Here is a 27,159-nt window from a genome sequence, read left to right as displayed (position 1 = left end):
ATCAATTATGCGAAATGCATGACGCTTTGGTTTCCTTGGCCGATGCTACTGAACAAAGCGATGCTGCGGTGTCACACGAAGCGACAACACTAGGAGGACAATTAAAAGACTTCAGCTTCATTGTTTCTCTCGTGACATGGTATGATGTTCTGTTTCAAATTAACGTTGTGAGTAAAGCAAGTCAGTCACCCACAATCAACTTTGTCGAGTTTATGGGAATCCTTGACAAATGTTGCTCTTATTTGGAAACATATAGACAAACAGGTTTCGAACAAGCTATTGTAACAGCAACTGAACTGGCTTCGGATCTTGATACGCAGCCATTATTTAAACCACAAATGCGATTAAGACGTATTAAACGCAGGCCGGGTGAAGAGGCTGTTGATGATCAAATAACTGACCCAAAAAAGAAGTTTAAAGTAGAGTTTTTCAATGCACTGTTGGACACCGTACACATATCCATGAAAGAAAGATTTGAACAGATGCAAGAATTTTCTGCGACGTGGAGTTTCTTGTTTGACATTAAAAAAAATCAAAATAAAGAAGAACTAATACAATGCTGTTCTAAATTACAAGAAAAGTTAACTGTCAACATGAAGTCAGATATTGATGGAAATTTGCTGTGCGACGAAATTTTAGGCCTGCAACACTATCTCTAAGACAGCCGGGCAACGCCTATTGAAGCCTTAAACTTCATAAGAAAGCATAATCTTCAAGAGTTATATCCCAACATCTGGATAACGTTACGTATTTTGCTAACAATACCAGTGACTGTCGCAAGCGGCGAACGCAGTTTTTCCAAACTGAAGTTGATAAAAACGTACTTGCGGTCTACAATGTCTCAAACACGACTAACCAGTTTGGCCTCACTGTCCATTGAAAATGAAGTTGCAGGAAACCTGGACTTTGCTAATCTGATCAGAGACTTTGCCGACAGAAAAGCGAGAAAAGTAAAATTTTAGTCGTTTATAATTGTTTTTCATTAGGCGTAATATGTTTTGTGTTCAGATGACTGACAGAAAATATAGGTTTATGGCTTACAGTTATATTAAATTCAATAAAAATATGGTACCCAATTCAAAATTAGTGTTTCTTCGTTATACATATTACCTCCTATATATAAAAATCAATTGTTATGTGTTAGTCTCACCAAAACAAAGAAATGGCTTGACCAATTTGAATAATTTTTGTTTTGTTTTGTTCGCTTTAGTACAGGGGTGCTTCAGAAAAGAAAAGAAATATTTGGGATATACGAGCCTGTTTCAACCACATTTTACGCATCTTTTCTTTGTTTGGAACACGCAAAAACAATTTTCTGGAGTTGTTGTAGATGTACAGTGCAGTACTACGCAATATTTTTAGACAATTTCCCAAAACGTGAATGCCCAAACAATATATCACTGCTATACTGACTGTTACGGCAGCGACAGCAGCATGCTGGACTGACGTCACAGGCTACACAAGACTCACATGGAGCGTCTTAGCGGGCTTTCAGATTATTTGGATTTCATTTCCATTTAAAAAATTAAAATACTCAAATTTACGATGGAAAAAACCATGTTATGATCATAAGATGACGCCATTAACCACTTAAGACGATTTCTAGAAAACAGTCAAATACCGTGTTGCAAAGCACTGCCAGGTTCGCTATTTATACAATACAGGGCGCCAACTGGACGACTCGCCCGGGGCACCTGGATGGCTAAGGCCGGCCCTGCATATGGTGGAACGAAATGGAGAACGGTATCACATGATATTAAATAAAAAGAAATGATTGGTCATCTCACAGTAACGTGCCCGTCATGATAAATATGCGTTATAATGTTTACACCGGTCGTGCAAACAATTGGCATCAAACTCTTACCTTTCTTACAGTCGAGGATTCAGGTGGCGTTGCAACATATTTTGATCACAGTAAAAGCTGAGTATAGAAGTACTAGAAGAAGAACAAAGCCTCAGACAGCAAAATAACACAGTAAACTATACTCTAACCCTCTGACGAAATGTTCACACGATATTTGGGACTATTGTTAGAAACTAACTTTCCAGCCGTTGGAGATGAAATCAGCAGTGCAATGAAATTATACTCGCTCATAGTTTTTAATCATAACTAAGTGTGACATAGCCTTCTATTGGGCAACTTGGTGAGATGTTTTGCCGAAAAGCTGCTTACCTTATACAATACGAGGATCTCTGAGTGGGAAACCCTTGTCGTCGTCTATGCGACTTTTACAGCAGCGGCGTCTGTCACGGAACGGCCTCAGTTGTCGGCTGCGGCAGGCTGCTTTCGGAGGAGCCCAGTAGGGTGGCAGCCCTGTTGGTCGCAGGTTACGGTAGAACAGTGGTCGGCGTGCCCCGGCCGTCACTTTTATACGTGGGACCGCTAGCCGGCCGACGCCGTCTCCCACTCCTCAGGGTCGGGGACCGCATGCCGTCGCCGCCGGCGTGACGTACGTGGCGCTCGGGAGTGGGGGCAGTACGCACTACCTACTACCTCCAATAGAGGGGCAAGGCGGGAGGGAGGAGGCAGGGGAACTGTTCAGATGAACTGCGCGGGGAACCCCGGCGCCACCTGCGAAAGCCACTGCCTCGAGGTCTCGCAGAGCTTCCCAGAGGCAAGAACTGGCCCGGCTTTCTCCCTAGAGATCCCGTGCAGCTACTTCTCCAGGTATTGATGTACCACCAGAATCAGACTGAGCGGCTCACATCTGTCAGTCTTCATTGCTATCTCTCACCTGCCTGTACCACTCTCTCCTTTCCCACGTATTAAGTCAAAACTGGAAAAGATACAAGAAGTCACTTTTTTTTCAATTCGTCAAGTTTGGTAGCCTACACTCTATCAAAAGGCCTTGCAAATCGTATAGCTGATACATTTTCCTACCATGTTTCTTTTCCTTCATCGTTCCTCAGTTTCCATCTTCCTCCTCCAATTTTCATCCTCCCTCCTCCAACCTCGAGTCTCCACACTCCACCTACATCTACCCTACTCCAACCTCGATCCTCCCTACTCCGGCATCCTCCCTACTCTAACCAGCACCCTTTCTCCCTACTCTATTCAGCACCCTTCCTTCTCATTTCGTGCACACCACTTCACCCACCTTCCCTCTCGCCAACTCATTTTGTTATCCACGTTATTAGAATAATACACATACGCGTACATGTGCACACCCATTCAAAACCACAACATATGTAATGTTTAATTTGTGTAAGACCCGCGAACAGACCTAGACGATTTCGCATTGCTAACAGACTATCTTGTCATCCATTACCATTTTGCGTCATTTAGATTCGGTGTGGAGGGATATGCGGTCTTCCAGGTGTCGTCAGCTTACTTAATATGGGAGCCGTTACTTCTCCTTCAAGTTTCCCCTCAACCAGCATAGAGCTATAGTGATTGTACGTTGGTATTAATGCGCAAACCCACAAAACTAGCAGGAAAACAAACGTAAGCTACAGAAAACGCAAAATTTCAAATCACATAAGTGTTGTGTTACTTTTTCTTTATTATTAGCACGATGGTTTCCTGCATTAGTGCCAACATACAATCAATACAGCTCTTCAGTCAGCGTGTGTGACTGCCATGTGGAGATCTCTCATATAATTAACCGTAACGTCAGTAATAAATGCTTCACGGAGATCTTTCCACGTCGAACTTATACTCTCACCTTTCGTCATTGTCAACAGAGTGACAAACATGACGGGGAATGATCTCTGAAGAGTTTGGTCCACAATGCCGCAAACCATGTGCTGTCTAGAAAAACAGGATTCCGAATTACCAAGAAGAACTTGAAACAGTGAACGAGACCAGTGTAACGCCAATTGCAGCATCTTCTGAGGAAAAATCAGCAGAAACAGTAATTACCATAGCATAAAATTAACTAAAACGTTGTAAGTAGCTTTTACGATATATATTTGGCACTAACTAGTCTTGGTTGACAAACCATAAAGTTCGGGTTCAGAGCTCCCTTCTGTGACGAACTGTCTTAGATCTGAAGTTTAGTCTCCTATCTGTTACGATTTTTTTGTTGTTGTTTAAAAGAAAGAAACATAACAGTTGGATAAAAATTTCTGTAGCCAATACGTTTAAGAAAAGAAATATTTTTTCTAGTTTTCTTCTTTAGTCTTTGTCACCATTGTCTGATCCTGTTTATGACGGGAACTGACTGTAGTTAATGTCATAGGAGATTTTCTAATACTAAAATAAAATACTTACTTGTCGTGGCTATAAAATTCTTTAGAGACACTTCACATCCTTGGCACGATTTTGCACTTTCAGCGATTCGTAATCCAATTACACTACTGTTCATTAAAATTGCTACACCAAAAAGAAATGCAGATGATAAACGCGTATTCATGGACAAATATATTATTAGAACTGACATGTGATTACATTTTCACGCAATTTGGGTGCATACATCCTGACAAATCAGTACCCAGAACAACCACCTCTGGCCGTAATAACAGCCTTGATACGCCTGGGCATTGAGTCAAACGCAGCTTGGATGGCGTGTACATGTACAGCTGCACATGCAGCTTCAACACGGTACCACAGTTCATCAACAGTAGTGACTGGCGTATTGTGACGAGCCAGTTGCTCGGCCACCATTGACCAGACGTTTTCAATTGATGAGAGATCTGGAGAATGTGCTGGCCAGGGCAGCAGTCGAACATTTTCTGTATCCAGAAAGGCCCGTACGGGACCTGCAACATGCCGTCGTGCACAATCCTGCCGAAATGTAGGGTTTCGCAGGGATCAAATGAAGCGTACAGCCACGCGTCGTTACACATCTGAAATTTAACGTCCACTGTTCAAAGTGCCGTCAATGCGAGCAAGAAGTGACCGAGACGTGTAATCAATGGCACCCCATACCATCACGCCGCGTGACACGCCAGTATGACGATGACGAATACACGCTTCCAATGTGCGTTCACCGCGATGCCGCCAAACATGGATGTGACCATCATGATGCTGTAAACAGAACCTGGATTCATCCGAAAAAATGACGTTGTGCCATTCGTGCACCCAGGTTCGTCGTCGAGTACACCATCGCAGGCGCTCCCGTCTGTGATGCAGCGTCGAGGGTAACCGCAGCCGCGGTCTCCGAGCTGATAGTCCGTGCTGCTGCAAACGTCGTCGAACTGTTCGTTCAGATGGTTGTTGCCTTGCAAACGTCCCCATCTGTTGACTCAGGGATCGAGACGTGGCTGCACGATCCGTTACAGCCATGCGGATAAGATGCCTGTCACCTCGACTGCTAGTGATACGAGGCCGTTGAGATCCAGCACGGCGTTCCGTATTACCCTCCTGAACCCACCGATTCCATATTCTGCTAACAGTCATTGGATCTCGACCAAAGCGAGCAGCAATGTTGCGATACGATAAACCGCAATCGCGATAGTCTACAATCCGACCTTTATCAAAGTCGCAAACGTCGTGGTACGCATTTCTCCTCCTTACACGAGGCATCACAACAACGTTTCACCAGACAACGCCGGTCAACTGCTGTTTGTGTATGAGAAATCGGTTTGAAACTTTCCTCATGTCAGCACGTTGTAGGTGTCGCCACCGGAGCCAACCTTGTGTGAATGCTCTGAAAAGCTAATCATTGGCATATCACAGCATCTTCTTCCTGTCGGTTAAATTTCGCGTCTGTAGCACGTCATCTTCGTGGTGTAGCAATTATAATGCTCATTAGTGTATATTCCTACTTAAGTCTTTCTCGGTGGCGGTATAATGGCAGTTGGTGTTGATATACTACCTTCCAATGGCAGACACAAAAACAGTAGTGCTGAAGATCATTTTACAGTACTGATTATCTTTTCTTGTCTTGGGTCCCCAATAATAAAACTTTTAAAAACACGTTACTAGCTCCTTTGACTGGTAAAATTACTTTATTTGCAACCTATACAACTGCAATTACTCTTATAGCGATTTTCAAGTGGAACGATTTCTGAAAAATAAGATCTACGGAATATTTTCATTTAGTAGAAGTGGAAATACAAAACTACCAGACGGTGTGTTACATGTCATCGTCACATACTGCATAATCGATAAATACGAGTATGTTCATAACAAAATGACGGGAGAAAACACTGCAACACCAAAACGTAATTAATGTAGAGTAATTTAATTAAGTGAATAGATATGTCTAGGCAACATATATAAGTGACTGAAATTGCAAGATCAGAGGTTGATGTAAGCACGAGATAAGGCATTACAAATGTGAAATGCTGGTACATTAATATCCGATGCAGCCGCCGAAATATTGAATGCAAGCATGCATTCATTAAGTATTCCATTCAAACAATGAAACAGAAAACTGAGGATGTGGTAAATGATGATCAGTTTAGCTATAGGAGAAATAAAGACACCAAGAAGCAAGTCTGTAGAAAAATCAAGAGATTTTCGTAGGACTCGTCTACCTGGAAAAAGAGTTCGACAATGTAAAACTGTGCAAGATGTTCGAAATTCTGACAAAAATGCGGTAAGCAATAGGGAGAGACGGATAATATACAATATGTACAAGAGCCAAGAGGAATAATAAGAATGGACGCCCAAGAACGAAGTTCTCCGATTAAAAAGGGTGTAAGTCTTTCACCCCTATTGTTCAATCTGTATAATTAAGAAGCAATGAAGGAAATAAAGAAAGGTTCAGAAGTGGGATTAAATTGGAAGGTGAAAGGGTATCAATGATACAATTCGGTGAGGACATTGTTATCTACAGTGAAAATGAAGAAGAATTACAGATCTGCTGAATGGAATGAACGCTCTAATGAGTGAAGAATATGGATTGAGAATAAAGCGAAGAAAGACGAAAGTAATGAGAAGTAGCAGAAATGAGGACAGCGAGAAGCCGAACATCAGGACTGATGGTCACGATGTAGATGAAATTAAAGAATTCTACTACATAGGCCGCAAAATAACCAATGACGGGCGGAGCAAAGACATCAAAAGCTTACTAGCACTGGCAAAAAGGGCTTCCCTGGCGAAGAGAGGTCTACTAGTATCAAACACAGGCATTAATTTGAGAAAGAAATTTCTGACACTGTACGTCTGGAGCACAGGATTGTATGGCTGTGAAACATAGAATGTGAGAAAATCTGAACAGACAAGCGCAACATTTGGAATGTGGTGCTACAGACGATTGTTGGAAATAGGTGGACTGATAAGGTAAGGAATGAGGAGGTTCTGTGAAGAATCGGAGAGGAAAGGAATATGTGGAAAACAGTGACAGGAAGAAGGGACCGGATGAGAGGGCATCTGTTAAGATATTACAGAATACTTCCATAGTTCAGGGGCCGGCCGGAGTGGCCAAGCGGTTAAAGGCGCTACAGTCTGGAACCGCGCGACTGCTACGGTCGCAGGTTGGAATCCTGCCTCGGCATGGATGTGTGTGATGTCCTTAGGTTAGTTAGGTTTAAGTAGTTCTAAGTTCTAGGGGACTGATGACCTTCGAAGTTAAGTCCCATAGTGCTCAGAGCCATTTGAACCCATAGTTCAGGGAATGACTTCAATGGTACTAGAGGGAGGTGTACAGGGCAGAAACTGTAGAGGAAGAGAGAGATTAGAATACACCTAGTAAATAATTGAGGACGTAGGTTGCAAATACTGATCTGAGATGAAATGGTTGACACAAGACAGGAATTCGGAAGACTGACGAATAAAGAAAGAAAAAAAAACGAAGAAGAAGAAGCTCCTTCATTCGTTTGTTGTAGTCTGCTGTGTCCTGTACAATGGTAGCGTTGCCCTTGTCTGCCTGTGCCATTACTAACTGAGGGCCTTCTTCAGCTCCACGATAGCACGTCGTTCCTCCCTGCTTATGTTTTCTTTGTATGGTTTTAGATCAGTCAGGACTCGTACCGTTTCTTGTCGGATATCCTCTGCTTTAGCTCGTGGTATATATCATAGTCACGGTCAGTGATATTGTCACTCCATCTTGTGGCTTGTTGAAAGGTTAACCTGTCGACCTTCTCCCAGTCTCCCACCTCCAGCTTTCTTGTCAGAAAGAGGTGCGGTTCACACAGTTTCCTGTTGTTGTTGTTGATGATGTTGTCGAGTCTAATACGAATGTGCCGGATCCTCTTTCTCAGTAAAGCCTTATTCGCCTGTAAACAGATATTCTTAGCCTTGTTCGATTTTGTACGGAACGTCAGCTGTAAGAGTTTTGGAGCTACATTGGTGTCACTACACCTTTTCAAGAAAGCAGAATCATTCAGCAGTTTACCTCTTTTTAGTCGCAGCGATTAAATCTGCCTTATGGTTCTGTATACTTCCTGCCCAAACAGGTTAGTTAAATTAAGCGTAGGCTTCCGGAGGCTCCTCCCACCATCATCCACACAGAAGTTCCCCGTTCACACTTAACCCATGAAAGCCCACAAAATCAGCAATGACGGACACCTGAAGGCGAAACTATGACACCTTAGATCCGTTTCTGCAGCCATCGGTTGTGGCAAGAATATGACAGATGAAACTATGAAGATAAAGTATGAAGCCAATACCGAATAGCAGAAGGAAGCACAGAATATAGACCTATTACCATATGTACAAAGGGTCACTGAACGAGCCGGCCGGAGTGGTCGTGCGGTTCTAGGCGCTACAGTCTGGAACCGCGTGACCGCTACGGTCGCAGGTTCGAACCCTGCCTCGGGCATGGATGTGTGTGATGTCCTTAGGTTAGTTAGGTTTAAGTAGTTCTAAGTTCTAGGGGAATGATGACCACAGCAGTTAAGTCCCATAGTGCTCAGAGCCATTTGAACCATTTGGTCACTGAACGTGTGGGCAAAATTCTCCGCCGAGAGAGCACGAAGCCAATCTTTCGGAGCAAAAACAAAATTAAAGATGTTACAGGTCCAACGAAAGATGCTGTCGAGGAGTTAAACACCGCAGGAGTCTACGACATCGGTTGCGAATGTGGGCTAGGACGTGTAGGCGAGACGGGGCGGCCGATAACACAGGATCTGTAGCTCATGAAAGATATATCCGTCAGGGACAAGGCACGGGCAGCGGTGGCGGAACACGAGGATGAATGCGATGGCCATTAAAATTTCTACACCACGAAGATGACGTGCTACAGATGGGAAATTTAACCGACAGGAAGAAGATGCTGTGATATGCAAATGATAAGCTTTCCAGAGCATTCACACAAGGTTGGCGCCGGTGGAGACACCTACAACGTGCTGACATGAGGAAAGTTTCCAACCGATTTCTCATACACAAACAGCAGTTGACCGGCGTTGTTGTGGTGCCTCGTGTAAGGACGACAATGCGTACCATCACTTTTCTGACTTTGATTAAGTTCGGATTGTAGCCTAACGCGATTGAGGTATATCGTATCACGACATTGCTGCTCGTGTTGGTCGAGATCCAGTGACTGTTAGCAGAATATGGAATCGGTGGGTTTAGCAGGGTAATACGGAACGCCGTGCTGGATCCCAACGGCCTCGTATCACTAGCAGTCAAGATGAAAGGCATCTTATCCGCATGGCTGTAACGGATCGTGCAGCCACGTCTGGATCCCTGAGTCTATAGATGGGGACGTTTGCAAGACAACAACCATCTGCACGAACAGTTCGACGACGTTTGCAGCAGCATGGACTATCAGCTCGGAGACCGTGGCTGCGGTTACCCCACACGCTGCATCACAGACAGGAGCGCCTGAGATGGTGTACTCAACGACGAACCTGAGTGCACGAATGGCAAAACGTCATTTTTTCGGATGAATCCATGTCCTGTTAACAACATCATGATGGTCGCATACATGTTTGGTGACATCGTGGTGAACGCACATTGGAAGCGTGTATTCGTCATCGCCATACTGGCGTATCACCCGATGCGATGGTATGGGGTGCCATTGGTTACACGTCTCGGTCACCTCTTGTTCGCATTGACGGCACTTTGAACAATGGACGTTACATTTCAGATGTGTTACGACCAGTAGCTCTACCCTTCATTCGATCTTTGCGACACCCTACATTTCAGCAGGATAATGCACGACCAAATGTTGCAGGTCCTGTTCGGGCTTTTCTGGATACAGAAAATGTTCGACTGCTGCCCTGGCCAGCACATTCTCCAGATCTCTCACCAACTGAAAACGTCTGGTCAATGGTGGCCGAACAACTGGCTCGTGACAATACGCCAGTCACTACTCTTGATGAACTGTTGTATCGTGTTGAAGCTACATGTACACGCCATACAAGCTCTGTTTGACTCAATGCCCAGACGTATCAAGGCCGTTATTACGGCCAGAAGGGGCTGTTCAAAATGCTTCAAATGGCTCTTAGCACTATGGGACTTAACATCTATGGTCATCAGTCCCCTAGAACTTAGAACTACTTAAACCTAACTAACCTAAGGACAGCACACAACACCCAGCCATCACGAGGCAGAGAAAATCCCTGACCCCGCGGGGAATCGAACCCGGGAACCCGGGCGTGGGAAGCGAGAACGCTACCGCACGACCACGAGATGCGGGCGAAGGGGTTGTTCTGGGTACTGATTTCCCGGGATGTATGCACAGAAATTGCGTGAAAATGTAATCACAAGTCTGTTCTGGCATAATATATTTGTCCAATGAATACCCGTTTATCATCTGCATTGTTTCTTGGTGTTGCAATTTTAATGGCCAGTAGTGCAATAATTCGTGAAGCCCGCTTACAGGCGGAACAGCCATTTACATTGATGAAGAAAATGAAGGGAGGCGATAGGAACGGGCAAGCGACCCGCCAAGATGAACAGAGAGGACGGCGTCGTGGCTGCCAGCAGTGACAACGCTATGTTATAGGACAGGCGTGCCGAAGACAGCGGTGGTCGTACATATTAACAGAGCGCAGTGACGCCGCAGCCCGCACCTGCCAACAAGTAAACAGCACTGCGGCACAGCTACCGCCTGTTTCTAATTCGCCTGTATCCACCAAAGGCAAGAAATAATGTAAACACCAATCAGCCACTTCTTTATCCGCCAGTGACAAAGATTAATATAAAGACCAATAATCCTCACACAAACGGAAAATAGTCTGACATCGAAATAAGTGTCCAAGGAATACAAAAGCAACTGGAATCACTCAACAGAGGAGAGTCCACTGGACCCGACGGGATACCAGTTCGATTCTACACAGTGTACTCGAAAGAACTTGCCCCCCCCCCCCTTCTAACATCGGTGTACCGCAAGTCTCTAGAGGGACGGGAGGTTCCAAATGATTGTAAAAGAGCACAGGTAGTCCCAGATTTCAAGAAGGGTCGTCGAGCAGATGCGCAAAACTATAGGCCAATATCTCTGACATCGATCTCTTGTAGAATCTTACAACATGTTTTTTGCTCGCGTATCATGTCGTTTCTGGAAACCCAGAAACTACTCTTTCGCAATGAACATGGATTCCGGAAACAGCGATCGTGTGAGACCCAACTCGCTTTATTTGTCCATGAGACCCAGAAAATATTAGATACAGGCTCCCACGTAGATGCCATTTTCCTTGACTTCCGGAAGGCGTTCGATACAGTTCCGCACTGTCGCCTGATAAACGAAGTGACAGGTTACGGAATATCAGACCAGCTGTGTGGCTGGATTGAAGAGTTTTTAGCAAACAGAACACAGCATGTTGTTCTCAATGGAGAGACGTCTACAGACGTTAAAGTAACCTCTGGCGTGCCACAGGCGAGTATTATGGGCCCATTGCTTTTCAGAATATATATATAAATGACCTAGTAGATAGTGACGGAAGTTCCATGCGGCTTTTCGCGGATGATGCTGTAGTATACAGACAAGTTGCAGCATTAGAAAATTGTAGCGAAATGCAGAAAGATCTGCAGCGGATAGGCACTTGGTGCAGGGAGTGGCAACTGACCCTTAGCATAGACAAACGTGATGTATTGCGAATACATAGAAAGAAGGATCCTTTATTGTATGATTATATGATAGCGGAACAAACACTGGTAGCAGTTACTTCTGTAAAATATCTGGGAGTATGCATGCGGACGGGTTCCCGGGTTCGATTCCCGGCGGGGTCAGGGATTTTCTCTGCCTCGTGATGGCTGGGTGTTGTGTGCTGTCCTTAGGTTAGTTAGGTTTAAGTAGTTCTAAGTTCTATGGGACTGATGACCATAGATGTTAAGTCCCATAGTGCTCAGAGCCATTTGAACCATTTTTTTTATGCATGCGGAACGATTTGAAGTGGACTGATCATATAAAATTAATTGTTGGTAAGGCGGATATCAGGTTGAGATTCATTGGGAGAGTCCTTAGAAAATGTAGTCCATCAACAAAGGAGGTGGCTTACAAAACACTCGTTCGACCTATACTTGAGTATTGCTCATGAGTGTGGGATCTGTACCAGGTCGGGTTGACGGAGGAGATAGAGAAGATCCAAAGTAGAGCGGCGCGTTTCGTCGCAGGGTTATTTGGTAAGCGTGATAGCGTTACGGAGATGTTTGGCAAACTCATGTGGCTGACTCGGCAAGAGAGGCGATCTGCATCGCAGTGTAGCTTGCTGCCCAGGTTTCGAGAGGGTGCGTTTCTGGATAAGGTATCGAATATATTGCTTCCCCCTACTTACACTTCCCGAGGAGATCACGAATGTAAAATTAGAGAGATTCGAGCGCGCTTTCCGGCAGTTGTTCTTCCCGCGAACCATACGCGACTGGAACAGGAAAGGGAGGTAATGACAGTGACACGTAAAGTTCCCTCCGCCACACACCGTTGGATGGCTTGCGGAGTATAAATGTAGATGTAGAATAAAGAACGCCTAACACCCCTCCTCCTATCCTCAAGTATACTATGAAAGCACGTAAACAGTTTCCTCCGATACTATACAAAATCCGTCATTCAGCTCAGCACAAAGCCCTGAGAGAGGCCGTTTGCAATAGTACCCGAAACGTCGGACAATTTTATAGACTGTCCATTCGATCAACAGCCCATAAGAATTATACTGATAAAGATATGCGCAAAGATTCATAATGTACATTGACAATACTTAATCCACTGTACCAACCACGAATGGGAACAGAAGTGGGGAGAATAGTACTGACATACTCCGCGCAACCTTTCCCTGTCTGCTCCCCTCCCTCCACGCAATTTCTACCCACGCCGTACTGCGACTTGCGGGATACAAACAGTACAAACAGATATAGACTGCTTAGGCGTTTCTGTTTTACTCTGCAGCGTCGCTTGGGCTAAGGCTCTCCTCCAACAGAGCAACCCGCAGTGCATGCCATTAGGCAGACAGTTGTCAATTTAAGTCTTCAGTTCGTCCCGTAACCTTTGAGTCACACCCCTGAGCAACTTCGCAACGATTATCGCAAAGCGGTACTAGAAGGGAAGGGAAGTAGCGTGGAAACGAAACTGCAGGGCGAAATTCGCTAGTGACACAGATGGACTTCATGTACGAATATATGCGACATATGTTACATATATGTGACATGGGCGTGCAAGAGAAAGGCCACACACGTGTAAAACGCTCCTCTTAAATCCCTAAACGTCTTCAGTCAAACTTGGTACACGTACTACTCGCTATGTGGATAGAAATACTATTGGGGGTAACGACAAGCAACTTGCTATTGGGATGGGGACGATAACAAGGAGAAAGAAGCGGATACGTGGAGATGGACAGAAAGTGAGGGACAAGGAGGGGATGGAAACAGATAGGTGAGAGGAGGAGATGGACAGAGAGAGGGGGCGGGTGAAGTGAATAGAAAGGAGAGAGGGTCATATGGATAGAGAGTGGGGAGAAGAGAAATTGGACGGAGAAAGGATAAGATGATAAGATAAGGAGATGGATAGAGACAGGGAGAAGGAAGAGATTGGCAACGAGAAAGGGAGAGGATGTGATATACAGAGGAGACATGGAAATAGGGAGAAGGAGCTTGACAAAATAGAGAGAGGGGTGAGGAGAAGGAGATGAACAAAGAGAGGAGGAAGAAAAGATAGAGGTGATGAGGAGGAGATAGAGGGGAAGATGAATTCTATAGGAGAGGAGATGGACAGTGGGGACGGAAGTAGACTGAAAGAAGGAAAGGACTAGATGGATAGAGAGAGGGGGAGCCGGACCTGATAGAGAGGAAGAAGTGATAGAGAAGGGGGAGGAGGAGATGGACAGAGAGAGGTGGCGTAGGAGGTGGACTAATAGAAAAGTAAAATACGTAAATACGTATATGTCCGGGCAACACCGAGTACTCGGAAAGTAAGTTTATAAAACTTCACAAAATAGGACAAACTCACTCCTGAGAGATCGCAGACTTATATTTGTATAAAATAGAATGTTACAGAAATCATTTCCATTAATTTAATAAGGAAGTCTCACAAACGTGCAAAAAACAAGAAGTTGTAAAAAAAAAAAAATTGGGTCATCGACAAGCAAATCCAGTACACATTGCTTCGCAACCCGGCACGTCGACAACTTATGTTACACTGATATTCTGCAATAAACGACCCTGTATTTTATTTTAGAATCTTATGAAGGACCGACCGCTGTGGCACTAGGCGCTTCAGTGCGGAACCACGTGCCTGCTACGGTCGCAGGTTCGAATCGTGCCTCGGGCATGGATGTGTGTGATGTCCTTATGTTAATCAGGTTTAAGTAGTTCCACGTCTAGGGGACTGATGACCTCAGATGTTAAGTCCCATAGTGCTTAGAGCCATTTGAACCATTTTGAACTTCTGAAGGACTTTATCGTTAGCAACTGGCATTTAATTATAATGAATCCTACTATAAACGACGGTTTTTTACGAATCTTTAATATGCCGTTGCCTTAAAACGGCATAATTTCGTAAGTCGCGAGTTATAACAAAAATAACTAAATAAGACAATTCTTTAACTACCAGTATGGCGTTTCCCTACAGTTTATTACAACAAATCGGAACAGTAACGAAGCGTTTGCGAGAGATCCTCAATGTGCTGGGGACTAGAAACAGTATACATTCATAGAGTGCATCTTCACAGCGTCTTGCACTTTTGTTCAGTGAATAAAATACGAGCTTACCGAATATCAGAGCAGATTTGCGACAGGATTCAAGATTTCCTTGCAGACTGAACACGTCACTCTTCACGGAACAAAATCGACAGGTGATTTCGGGAGTATCCCAAGGAAGTGTGATAGGACCGTATATGTACATAAATGATATAGAGGAAAGCGTCGGATTTTCTATGAGACTGTTAGCAGATGATGCGGCTCTCTCTAAGAAAATAGCAATGCCAGAAGACAGTATCGAATTGCAGAATGTCCTGCAGAGGACTGATGGGTAGTGCAAGCTCTGGCAGTTGACGCTGAACGTAAACAAATTTAACATATTCCTCATACATAGGAAAAGATCTTCACTACTGTAGAACTATACTACTCATCATGAATCGCTGGAAAGAGTATATACCGTCAAATATCTATGAGTAACCATCCAGAACGACATTACGTGGAATGACCACATAAACAAAAGAGTACGAAAAGCAGATGTCTGACAGATTCATAGAAAGATTGTTAAGGAAACGTAGCTCATCCACGAATGAAGCGGCTTACAAGGAGTTTGTTGGACCGAGTCTTGAGTACTGTTCACCAGTATGGGATCCTTAGCAGGTAGGACTGATGGAGGAGATGCCGAAGATACAACGAACAGCGGTGGTTTTCGTCACGAGATAGCTTAGTCGGCGTGAGAACGTTACAGAGATGCTTAACGAACTCTAGTGGGAGACGCTGCAAGAGTGCCGTAGTGCAGCACGGAGATGTTTACTATTGCAACTTCGATAGAGCTCTTTTCGGGAAAAGTCGCACAACATATTAGTTCCTCCCATATATAACTTGCGAAATGACTACGACGAGGAAATTGGAGAAAGTAGAACCAATACAAAGACTTGCCGACAATCGTTCTTCCCACGCGCCACTCGGGAGTCGAACAGGGAAGGGGGCACTAGTTAGTGGTACCAGAACTACCCTCACCACACAGTGTTAGGTGGCTTGAAAAGTATGATGCAGATGTAGAATATAAAACCCACCACATAAGAGCTTCAACTGAAAATGACAAATACAGTATGCCGACTCGCAAGTTTTGTGTAACGTAGAGAGTGTTCTTGCTTCTTGTTGATTCTACTGACATGTTGCCGAAATATAGCAGAATTTTCTGTATGTTACGTGACAAAATAGCTCCTCAACGTGAAACATAAGGAAGTACGTCACAAAACTGGTACAGTTTCACGTCAACGCTAGCTAACTATAGCCATCCTCACAAGGAACGAGACAGCAAACGTTGACGTGAACGCAATGTGCGTTCACCGCGAAGTCGCCAACATGTCCCATCTGACCTCACGAGTCACAGCACCGGCAGCACACAACACGAGCTCTGCGCTCTCAGCGCTCTCCAGCGGCCGTTGTCTACTTTATTTAGCTTGCAAAACATGCAGTTTACGAAAATGGACACGCGTAAAACAGCTGCGATAACTCTGATAGTTATTGTCAGAAGAAGAGCGGAGAAAATCTCAAAAGAGATTCTGGATTCGTAGATTGCTTGAACAACGAATTTCTGTTAGAGCATCACTGCATTATGCTATACAGCTTTCTGATAAACATATCGGTAAAAATTATTCCTTAACTCAATCAAATTTTCATCCCAATGTCGGTTTTAAACCAAATATGGTTAAGGTATAGTCTACAACGGCAGTTTGCACATGCGTAATATCCACATTCACGATGTTTCATTCACTACTAACACTCTGAAATAACATACTCCATTACATAGATTTGAAGATCGAGATTCATTTCGTAATGTAACTTGAATGGAAGAAGAGATTTTTTCCAAGGTGCATACCACCACTGAAGAAGATACACTACTGGCCATTAAAATTGCTACACCAAGAAGAAATGCAGATGGTAAACGGGTATTCATTGGACAAATATATTCTACTGGAACTGACATGCAAATATATTGTACTAGAACTGACATGTGACTAAATTTTCACACAGTTTGGGTGCATAGATCCTGAGAAATCAGTACCCAGGACAACCACCTCTAGCCATAATAACGGCCTTGATACGCTTGGGCATTGAGTCAAACAGAGCTTGGATGGCGTGTACAGGTATAGCTGCCCATGCAGCTTCAACACAATACAACAGTTCATCAAGAGTAATGACTGGCGTACTGTGACGAGCCAGTTGCTCGCCCACCATTGACCAGACGTTTTCAATTGGTGAGAGATCTGGAGAATGTGCTCGCCAGGGCAGCAGTCGAACATTTTCTGTATCCAGAAAGACCCGTACAGGACCTGCAACATGCGGTCGCGCATTATCCTGCTGAAATGTAGGGATTCGCAGGGATCGAATGAAGGGTAGAGCCACGCGTCGTAACACATCTGAAATGTAACGTCCATTGTTCAAAGTGCCGTCAATGTGATCAAGAGGTGACCGAGACGTGCAACCAATGGCGCCCCATACCATCACGCCGGGTGATACGCCATTATGGCAATGACGAATACACGCTTCCAATGTGCATTCACCGCGATGTCGCCAAACACGGATGCGACCATCATGATGCTGTAAACAGATCCTGGATCATCCGAAAAAATGACGTTTTGCCTTTCGTGCACCCATGTTCGTCGTTGAGTACACCATCGCAGTCGCTCCTGTCTGTGATGCAGCGTCAAGGGTAACCGCAGCCTCGGTCTCCGAGCTGATAGTCCATGCTGCTGCAAACGTCGTCGAACTGTTCGTGCAGATGGTTGTTGTCTTGCAAACGTCCCCATGTGTAGACTCAGGGATCGAGACGTGGCTGCACGATTCGTTACAGCCATGCTGATAAGATGCCTGTCATCTCGACTGCTAGTGATACGAGGCCGTTGGGATCCAGCACGGCGTTCCGTATTACCCTCCTGAACCCACCGATTCCATATTCTGCTAACAGTCATTGGATCTCGACCAATTCGAGCAGCAATGTCGCGATACGATAAACCGCAATCGCGATAGGCTACAATCCGACCTTTATCAAAGTCGGAAACGTGATGGTACGCATTTCTCCTCCTTACACGAGACATCACAACAACGTTTCACCGGGCAACGCCGGTCAGCTGATGTTTGTGTGTGAGAAATCGGTTGGAAACTTTCCTCATGTCAGCACGTTGTAGGTGTCGCCACCGGCGCGAACCTTGTGTGAATGCTCTGAAAAGCTTATCATTGGCATATCACAGCATCTTCTTCCTGTTGGTTAAATTTCGAGTCTGTAGCACTTCATCTTCGTGGTGTAGCAATTTTAATGGCCAGTAGTGTATTTACCTTCAAGACACCAAATATAGGTCAGTTCATAAACCCAGAGATGGGTGCAGAATGTTTCATAACAGCAAATACCTACAGTGAGTAAAGTTACCTTCACACATTCTTGGAGGTGGCGAAACATTCCAATCGTTGGCCTCTGCAACTGGAATTGCTGCAACTTTATTAGTTATAACAGGTAACGCCGACTTTTGAGATAATACTTGTAAATGAATAAAAACGACTCAGAATAATGTATAGAACAATACATTTAAAAATACCGGAGGCGGCTGGACGCAAACTCGCTACCATGTTCATCGCAGCTCAGTGGCCCACGACGCTATCAATTCTGCTTTCTTCATCGTTCTTGTTCTCTGCTTTTGGTCTGGGCGGACATGACACCTGTTCAGGTTAGGCGTTGAACACGTCACTCAGTCCGCAGCTCGTGGTCGTGCGGTAGCGTTCTCGCTTCCCACGCCCGGGTTCCCGGGTTCAATTCCCGGCGAGGTCAGGGATTTTCTCTGCCTCGTGATGACTGGGTGATGGGTGATGTGTGATGTCCTTAGGTTAGTTAGGTTTAAGTAGTTCTAAGTTCTAGGGGACTGATGACCATAGATGTTAAGTCCCATAGTGCTCAGAGCCATTCGAACGATTTTGAACACATCACTCAGTTTTTATTTTTATTTTTATTTTGTTACAGAGCGTAGCCAGCCCTCTGACCGAAAAACCTTGCCTAGCGTGCCGGCGTTAGAGTTTCAACACAGCTACTTGGCTACCGCACATGGCAAACACTGTTGTTCAGATCGTAACTATAAATGTTACATTTAGTATGCAAACAGTACCAGAGAGACATACTTTGATAAATGCTGTGCCGTAGCATTGAAAAGGTACACTTTCGTAGTATATAACTTATAACACTAAAATTACCTACACGATGCCTTTACCTACTGATACGTAATTTCTTGACATCTTATTATAACACACCGTAGCTAAAACGACGCATTTTGTAGTGATCTTCATTTTGCTGATGCTTCGAAACAGCTTATATTAATTGTACGTACTCTATGAAATAAGACACACACAGACACGTTGTTTAACGCCATGCAATATGGCGGCTGCTATGTTCTGCTGGCAACGTACAGCTATGTCGCATCTCTTCGGCCACATTCCGCTTCATGAAGCAAAAATCTGATATGCCAGATTCATTTCAGGCTCCGCAGTGTAGTGGTACGCTGAATTTCACACTTCGATGTCACCAGCTCCTCGTTCACGTACTTTTTCAAGTTCCGTGAAAGGAAGGCTGAAGGGCAGACGCAAAACCGTGTGGCACTGTGTTCCGGACTGACGCAGGGGAAGAACATAGGCCGCTGCTGCAGACTGACCTGACTCACACGGGCGACGCCACCTGCGCTGCCTTGCAATGGCATGCGTGACAGGTGCCACGTTAATCGACACTACAGATTCCCCTACGCTTGCTACTGAAGGCTCGGTTGAATTCATCTTGATATTGCTAAGAACGTCATATCTTCTTTATCAGTAGAGCTGCAGACTGCGCTATAAGCATGCTGTTCTTTCCACTCATCGTACTCCAAGGACAGAATTCAATAATTTTATTGACAACGATAATAACTTATCGACACGAAACTAGTACACAGGACGTATAATATCAAACTGACGCCAGCGAGTCCTGTGACGTCATCTTCTAACTCGCCACCTCCGCGCCTCTCCGCCGCAGCCGACACGTCATTTGAGCCTGTTGTCGGGACTCGACTCAGAAACGCGAGCGAGAACACGAGTTAGGAAATATAACAGCGAACCCACGACATTCCCGCTATGTATGCAAACGTTTTGAAAGAAATTTCCAGTATTAAACTGTAAATTGATATTACCTTAATTCACACAATCATGATTTCGGCTTTATAGGCATTGTTGATTGCAGGTTGAAATGTCACAAAATGACCGACCTTATTAAATGACAGAAGCACTTTACATGTCAATATGACTGACTGGTTAGAAGCGAATATTGTTTTGTTTATACATTTATTGATAAAGACATTTTTTTTTAACAAAGCATTAGATTTATTTTAGTTTTTAATATCTATTCAAAGGAAGTCTAACAATTATGTAGACATGTACACATTTTAGAGACGTTAACGATTTCGACAGTGCCAGAACACGTGACGTAAGGGCGAAGCGCAGTCTCCAAATGGTGATTAATTGTTAAAATAAATTGCCGAAATGAATGATAAACTACACAACTCGCTATTAGCCCATAAATGACATGTGATGCCGGCAGTCGGCCACTTCACCTTCTCGGTGCTACATTACAGCAGGAAGATCACGTACTTCTGTCTCGTACAAAGAGTAAGTTACGACTAGCCGTACACTCCAGTATGCTTCAGTAAAAGAGAACGAGACGAAAGGTATGAAGCGACCGCAGCGCCCAGTTCTCAGAATCGCCATACCCGCTGAACTACAGCGGGAACGAAAGGTTCCCGCTAGCACTGATGTAACAGCTGCGCCTTGATTTGTGACGCGCGCAGACCGACCAATAGACGCATACTCTCTCCGTTTCTGATCTCTAGAAAGAGTAGGCTAACTGAAACTAAAACGTTCAATGAACGTTGGTCTGAAAACGAATCGTTCGCGAGACAGTTGCGGAAGCGTGGCTAGGGAGCCGCAACTCACTTCAGTGTCAAGTATTGTCCTAGTTAGTTCCAGCGTACGTGAAATGTAAACTTCTCGATCAAGTCCCCATGGAAGTGTATTACTTTCGGCACAAAGCACGAGTGATTGAAACACTACTTGAATGAGTACAGAGTGTGCATGCTTAAGTTGCGTCGGGCGAATCGCTGGACGTACCTCGCTAACCTGATCCACGTTGAGAGAAGTATCCTTGCTCCAGCGAAGCAGACACCATCAGGTGCGAACCAGTGACCGTATCCAGTTGCGCAGTTGTCAACGAGCCGGCCGCCAGAGCGCACGCGACCACCTGGCCAGGGCGGAGATACCAAGCAGACTGCGCTGCTCACGCGTGGCCTGCCGTGTATATACTGGCGGTTTTTGGCTCGCGGCGCATCGCGCGACGTTCCCACTGAAGCTGCGAATAGACCAGCTGATGCAACGTAAACACTACCGGGAAATCGCCCGCCACCCGACTTACCACTGCTGGCATCATTTGCCAAGTGGGCAACTTAGAACTGTTTACTGTAGGCCCAGTGCTATTGACTTCTGGCTCTACTATTACATTCAAAAAGATCTACGTGGCATGGTAGGAATAAAAAAAATTATAGCATGCTTATTAGGTGTACGGACTAGGAAAAAGGCGCAGCATTAGTCGACGAACTTTTAAATTTTGCAATACCTGTGACAAACGTATTGTGCCGTTTCGATGGCGACACATAGTTGTCTTGCCTACTTGATTTTACCTATGTTGACTTTCATCGGAAAACGTTATAAAAATGGATGTGTGTATGTGTGTACATTCCATGTATCCTGCTAAATCACTGGAATGACTTTAATTAAACTTGGAACAGGTCACCCTTGCTGTCAGGCAACAATCGCTGTGGGGTTAAGAGTCACCTCTTTGTCACACTTCGGGAGATATGATGTCATAAACAATGAGCTGCATGAAAAACTGCCGCAGTCACTTCTTTGATACTAACTCTATTCGCAACATACTTCGCTGACAGTGTCCACATATTCCGCAGAATGTACCTACAAAAATATGTCATCGTACGACACATATTTCAAGAGGTACAACGACACAAACACTGAAATAAGTGGAGAAAAGGCTGGTCGTGCATTACGTTTTAATACATTTATTCTTTTTATAAGACACTCCTACTGTCGAGTCAGTTAAGGAAATCACTGACACCTGGGAGTGATTTTGATATCTGTCAACTGCGAAGCGGAAACGGCTGTAGGCGAAAACGATAGTCGTCTATAGAGGTATGAAGAAACACTGCCGTAGACAAGTGACATAATCCAGATGTAGACACGTGAAGCAACTGCGCCCAACGGACTGAAACTCTCCGCGATCATGTTTCTTAATCTGCAGACTAATAGATTACTATCGGGAGGTTATAATTATTGTGCAGCTACTTACAGAGGTCCGCTGTGGGCTGTAATTATCGTATGGCAGCGTAACTCGGTAGATATTCTAATGTGTTAATGAGAAAACGATTTACGCTGGAAAATAATTAGTCCCAATTTTAGGCACCAGTTGTAAATTTGACTCTAAGGATGCAAGGAAGTCGTATAGAAATATTTCTGTATGTGATGGGTTGGGAACGGTAGGTGGGGCAGGAAAGGCCAAATAAGTGAGAAAGGCGTAATGTTGATATTATTAATAAAGACATAATTTGGATACTATTAACCGTCGCTTAGGTAATTTGTTCAATATGGACAACGGATGCGTCGACGAGATTCTGCACGGCGCCAGGTTTGCACCTTCAAATAGTTCAAATGGCTCTGAGCACTATGGGAATTACCATCTGAGGTCATCAGTCCACTAGAACTTAGAACTACTTAAACCTGACTAACTTAAAGACATCACACATATCCATGCTCGATGCAGGATTCGAACCTGCGACCGTAGCGGTTGCGCGGTGCCAGACTGAAGCAAATATAATCGCTCGGCCACAACGGCCGGCCAGATTTGCATCTGCTGGTCAAAATTTGAACAACTTTTTTCTTGAATAAATCGATTCCGCATTAACGCATTACCAAGTTTCTCTGCCATACGATGATTACGGTCCACGCTGGGCCTCTGTGAACATCTCCACTTCAATTATAAGCACCTGATACATTATGCATATTTCTTTGTATGACTGATTCATAATTTCAAAGTTGTTTTCACGAACAAATGAAAATGAAATTTTTTACATACTTCAGTAAAAATCATCTAATTTTTTGTTTTCGTTTTTAATATAAAATTGGCAAAAAGAATACCGGGGACTGACGGGTTTGTCAGCTAGTAAGAAATAAAAGATTTCTCCTATTAAGAAAGCAAGAATGCAAAACAAGACAGAAGCAAGTGTGACATCATGAACAGAACGATGCAGGTAACGATAGATTTTCTTCAATCGGAGGGCACTACCGGTGATAAATTCAGAATGGAATTGAAAACTACAATGTAATATATGTGTGTATGTATTGGACTGAGGACCTAGAAACGACGGAGAGGCTCCGTCGCCGCCGTAGCCATCAGTGGTACACAACCCCACAACGGGCTACAGCAGTCCACTCACCCCACCGTCGCCCCACACCGAACCCAGGGTTGGTTTGCGGTTTGGCCGCCAGTGGACTCCCCCGGAAACGTCTCATTCTAGACGAGTGAAAGCCCAATGTTTGCATGGTAGAGCAACTATGGTGTACGCATATGTGCAGACAAATGTATGCGCAGCAATCGCCGACATAGTGTACCTGAGGCGGAATAAGGGGAACCAGGCCGCATTCGCCGAGGCAGATGGAAAACCGCCTAAAAACCATCCACAGGCTGGCCCGCGCACCGGACCTCGACACTAATCCGCCGGGCGGATACGTGCCGGGGACCGGCACGCCTTCCCGCTCAGGAATCAGTGTGTTAGACCACACATCCGTTAAAATCATTTCTGGAGCTGTGAGTTAATCTATATCAAAAATGTTCAAATGTGTGTGTGAAATCTTATGGGACTTAACTGCTAAGGACATCAGTCCCTAAGCTTACACACTACTTAACCTAAATTATCCTAAGGACAAACATACACACCCATGCCCGAGGGAGGACTCGAACCTCCGCCGGGACCAACCGCACAGTCCATGACTCCAGCGCCTTGGACCGCTCGAATCTACACTCCTGGAAATGGAAAAAAGAACACATTGACACCGGTGTGTTAGACCCACCATACTTGCTCCGGACACTGCGAGAGGGCTGTACAAGCAAAGATCACACGCACGGCACAGCGGACACACCAGGAACCGCGGTGTTAGCCGTCGAATGGCGCTAGCTGCGCAGCATTTGTGCACCGCCGCCGTCAGTGTCAGCCAGTTTGCCGTGGCATACGGAGCTCCATCGCAGTCTTTAACACTGGTAGCATGCCGCGACAGCGTGGACGTGAACCATATGTGCAGTTGACGGACTTTGAGCGAGGGCGTATAGTGGGCATGCGGGAGGCCGGGTGGACGTACGGCCGAATTGCTCAACACGTGGGGAGTGAGGTCTCCACAGTACATCGATGTTGTCGCCAGTGGTCGGCGGAAGGTGCACGTGCCCGTCGACCTGGGACCGGACCGCAGCGACGCACGGATGCACGCCAAGACCGTAGGATCCTACGCAGTGCCGTAGGGGACCGCACCGCCACTTCCCAGCAAATTAGGGACACTGTTGCTCCTGGGGTATCGGTGAGGACCATTCGCAACCGTCTCCATGAAGCTGGGCTACGGTCCCGCACACCGTTAGGCCGTCTTCCGCTCACGCCCCAACATCGTGCAGCCCGCCTCCAGTGGTGTCGCGACAGGCGTGAATGGAGGGACGAATGGAGACGTGTCGTCTTTAGCGATGAGAGTCGCTTCTGCCTTGGTGCCAATGATGGTCGTATGCGTGTTTGGCGCCGTGTAGGTGAGCGCCACAATCAGGACTGCATACGACCGAGGCACACAGGGCCAACACCCGGCATCATGGTGTGGGGAGCGATCTCCTACACTGGCCGTACACCACTGGTGATCGTCTAGGGGACACTGAATAGGGCACGGTACATCCAAACCGTCATCGAACCCATCGTTCTACCATTCCTAGACCGGCAAGGGAACTTGCTGTTCCAACAGGACAATGCACGTCCGCATGTATCCCGTGCTACCCAACGTGCTCTAGAAGGTGTAAGTCAACTACCCTGGCCAGCAAGATCTCCGGATCTGTCCCCCCATTGAGCATGTTTGGGACTGGATGAAGCGTCGTCTCACGCGGTCTGCACGTCCAGCACGAACGCTGGTCCAACTGAGGCGCCAGGTGGAAATGGCATGGCAAGCCGTTCCACAGGACTACATCCAGCATGTCTACGATCGTCTCCATGGGAGAATAACAGCCTGCATTGCTGCGAAAGGTGGATATACACTGTACTAGTGCCGACATTGTGCATGCACTGTTGCCTGTGTCTATGTGCCTGTGGTTCTGTCAGTGTGATCATGTGATGTATCTGACCCCAGGAATGTGTCAATAAAGTTTCCCCTTCCTGGGACAATGAATTCATGGTGTTCTTATTTCAATTTCCAGGAGTGTATATCAGGCTGCGAGTTATACCTATTTCGGTATACACTGTCCTCTGTCCTAAAGATGGAATATATCTTCAGGTAATAAAACCATGATATTTTATTAACAATTACAAGACTGACTGAAGCGCAGACTTAAATAATGAGCGCAGAGGTACGTAGAGACACATCCCTCTCCCCAAAAACAGAAGAGTGAAAGCCCAACTATAGGGTCCGCACAAAATCAGCGGGAACCAGTATCAGTGAGACCTCTGCTAGTAGAACTCCTACTCGTAATATTTGGAGGCGGAGATCAGGTAAGGTCGGGTTGTAGAAGACATTGCTGCAGTTCCAGAAATTAATCGAAAACTAAAAAAGAAGCCTTTTTTTAGTCAAACTTACAGTTCAAGCGGCACCTAATACTTTATTGATTGTACAAGTGAATATAAACTACTGGCCATTAAAATTGCTACACCACGAAGATGACATGCTACAGACGCGAAATTTAACCGACAGGAAGAAGATGCTGTGATATGCAAATGATTAGCTTTTCAGAGCATTCAAACACGGTTGGCGCAGGTGGCGACACCTACACTGTGCTGACATGAAAAAAGTTTCCAACCGATTTCTCATACACAAACATCAGCTGACCGGCGTTGCCTGGTGAAACGTTGTTGTGATGCCTCGTGTAAGGAGGAAAAATGCTTACCATCACGTTTCCGACTTTGATAAAGGTCTGATTGCAGCCTATCGCGATAGCGCTTTATCGCATCGCTACATTGCTGCTCGCGTTGGTCGAGCTCCAATGACTGTTAGCAGAATATGGAATCGGTGGGTTCAGGAGGGTAATACGGAACGGCGTGCTGGATCCCAACGCCTCGTATCACTAGCAGTCGAGATGACAGGCATCTTATCCGCATAGCTGTAACGGATCGTGCAGCCACGTCACGACCCTGAGTCTACACATGGGGACGTTTGCAAGACAACAACCATCTGCACGAGCAGTTCGACGACGTTTGCAGCAGCATGGGCTATCAGCTCGGAGACCGTGACTGCGGTTACCCTTGACGCCGCATCACAGATAGGAGCGCCTGCGATGGTGTACTCGACGACGAATCTGGGTGCACGAATGGCAAAACGTCATTGTTTCAGATGAATCTAGGTTCTGTTTACAGCATCATGATGGTCGCATCCGTGTTTGGCGACATCGCGGTGAACGCACATTGGAAGCGTGTACTCGTCATCACCATACTGGCGTATCACCCGGCGTGATGGTATGGGGTGCCATTGGTTACACGTCTCGGTCTCCTCTTGTTCGCATTGACGGCACTTTGAACTGTGGTCGTTACATTTCAGATGTGTTACGACCCGTGGCTCTACCCTACATTCGATCCCTGCGAAACCCTACATTTCAGCAGGATAATGCACGACGGCATGTTGCAGGTCCTGTACGGGCCTTTCTGGATACAGATAATGTTCGACTGCTGCCTACCTGTACACGCCATCCAAGCTCAGTTTGACTCAATGCCCAGGCGTATCAAGGCCGTTATTACGGCCATAGGTGGTTGTTCTGGGTATTGATTTCTCAAGATCTATGCACCCAAATCGCTTGAAAATGTAATCACATGTCAGTTCTAGTATAACATATTTGTCCAATGAATACCCGTTTATCATCTGCCGTTCTTCTTGGTGTAGCAATTTTAATGGCCGGTAGTGTA

General features: G+C 45.4%; 1 protein-coding gene across 2 annotated transcripts in view; it reads right to left on the bottom strand.

Moving 5' to 3' along the window:
* Positions 1–21,246, bottom strand: part of LOC126174789 (proton-coupled amino acid transporter-like protein pathetic) — an 80,308-nt gene extending 59,062 nt beyond the window's left edge. The window contains exon 1 of one of the 2 annotated variants that reach the window (XM_049921156.1): positions 21,077–21,246. The gene's annotated coding sequence lies outside the window, so the exon portion shown is untranslated. Of the gene's footprint in view, positions 1–2,173; positions 2,346–21,076 lie in introns of those variants that run through there. The other variant, XM_049921155.1, reaches the window with a different exon arrangement.
* Between the last annotated feature and the right edge of the window lie 5,913 nt (positions 21,247–27,159).

Source organism: Schistocerca cancellata, chromosome 3 (genome assembly GCF_023864275.1).
Source record: "Schistocerca cancellata isolate TAMUIC-IGC-003103 chromosome 3, iqSchCanc2.1, whole genome shotgun sequence".
Lineage (NCBI taxonomy): Eukaryota > Metazoa > Arthropoda > Insecta > Orthoptera > Acrididae > Schistocerca > Schistocerca cancellata.
This window is presented reverse-complemented; position numbering and strand designations above follow the sequence as displayed.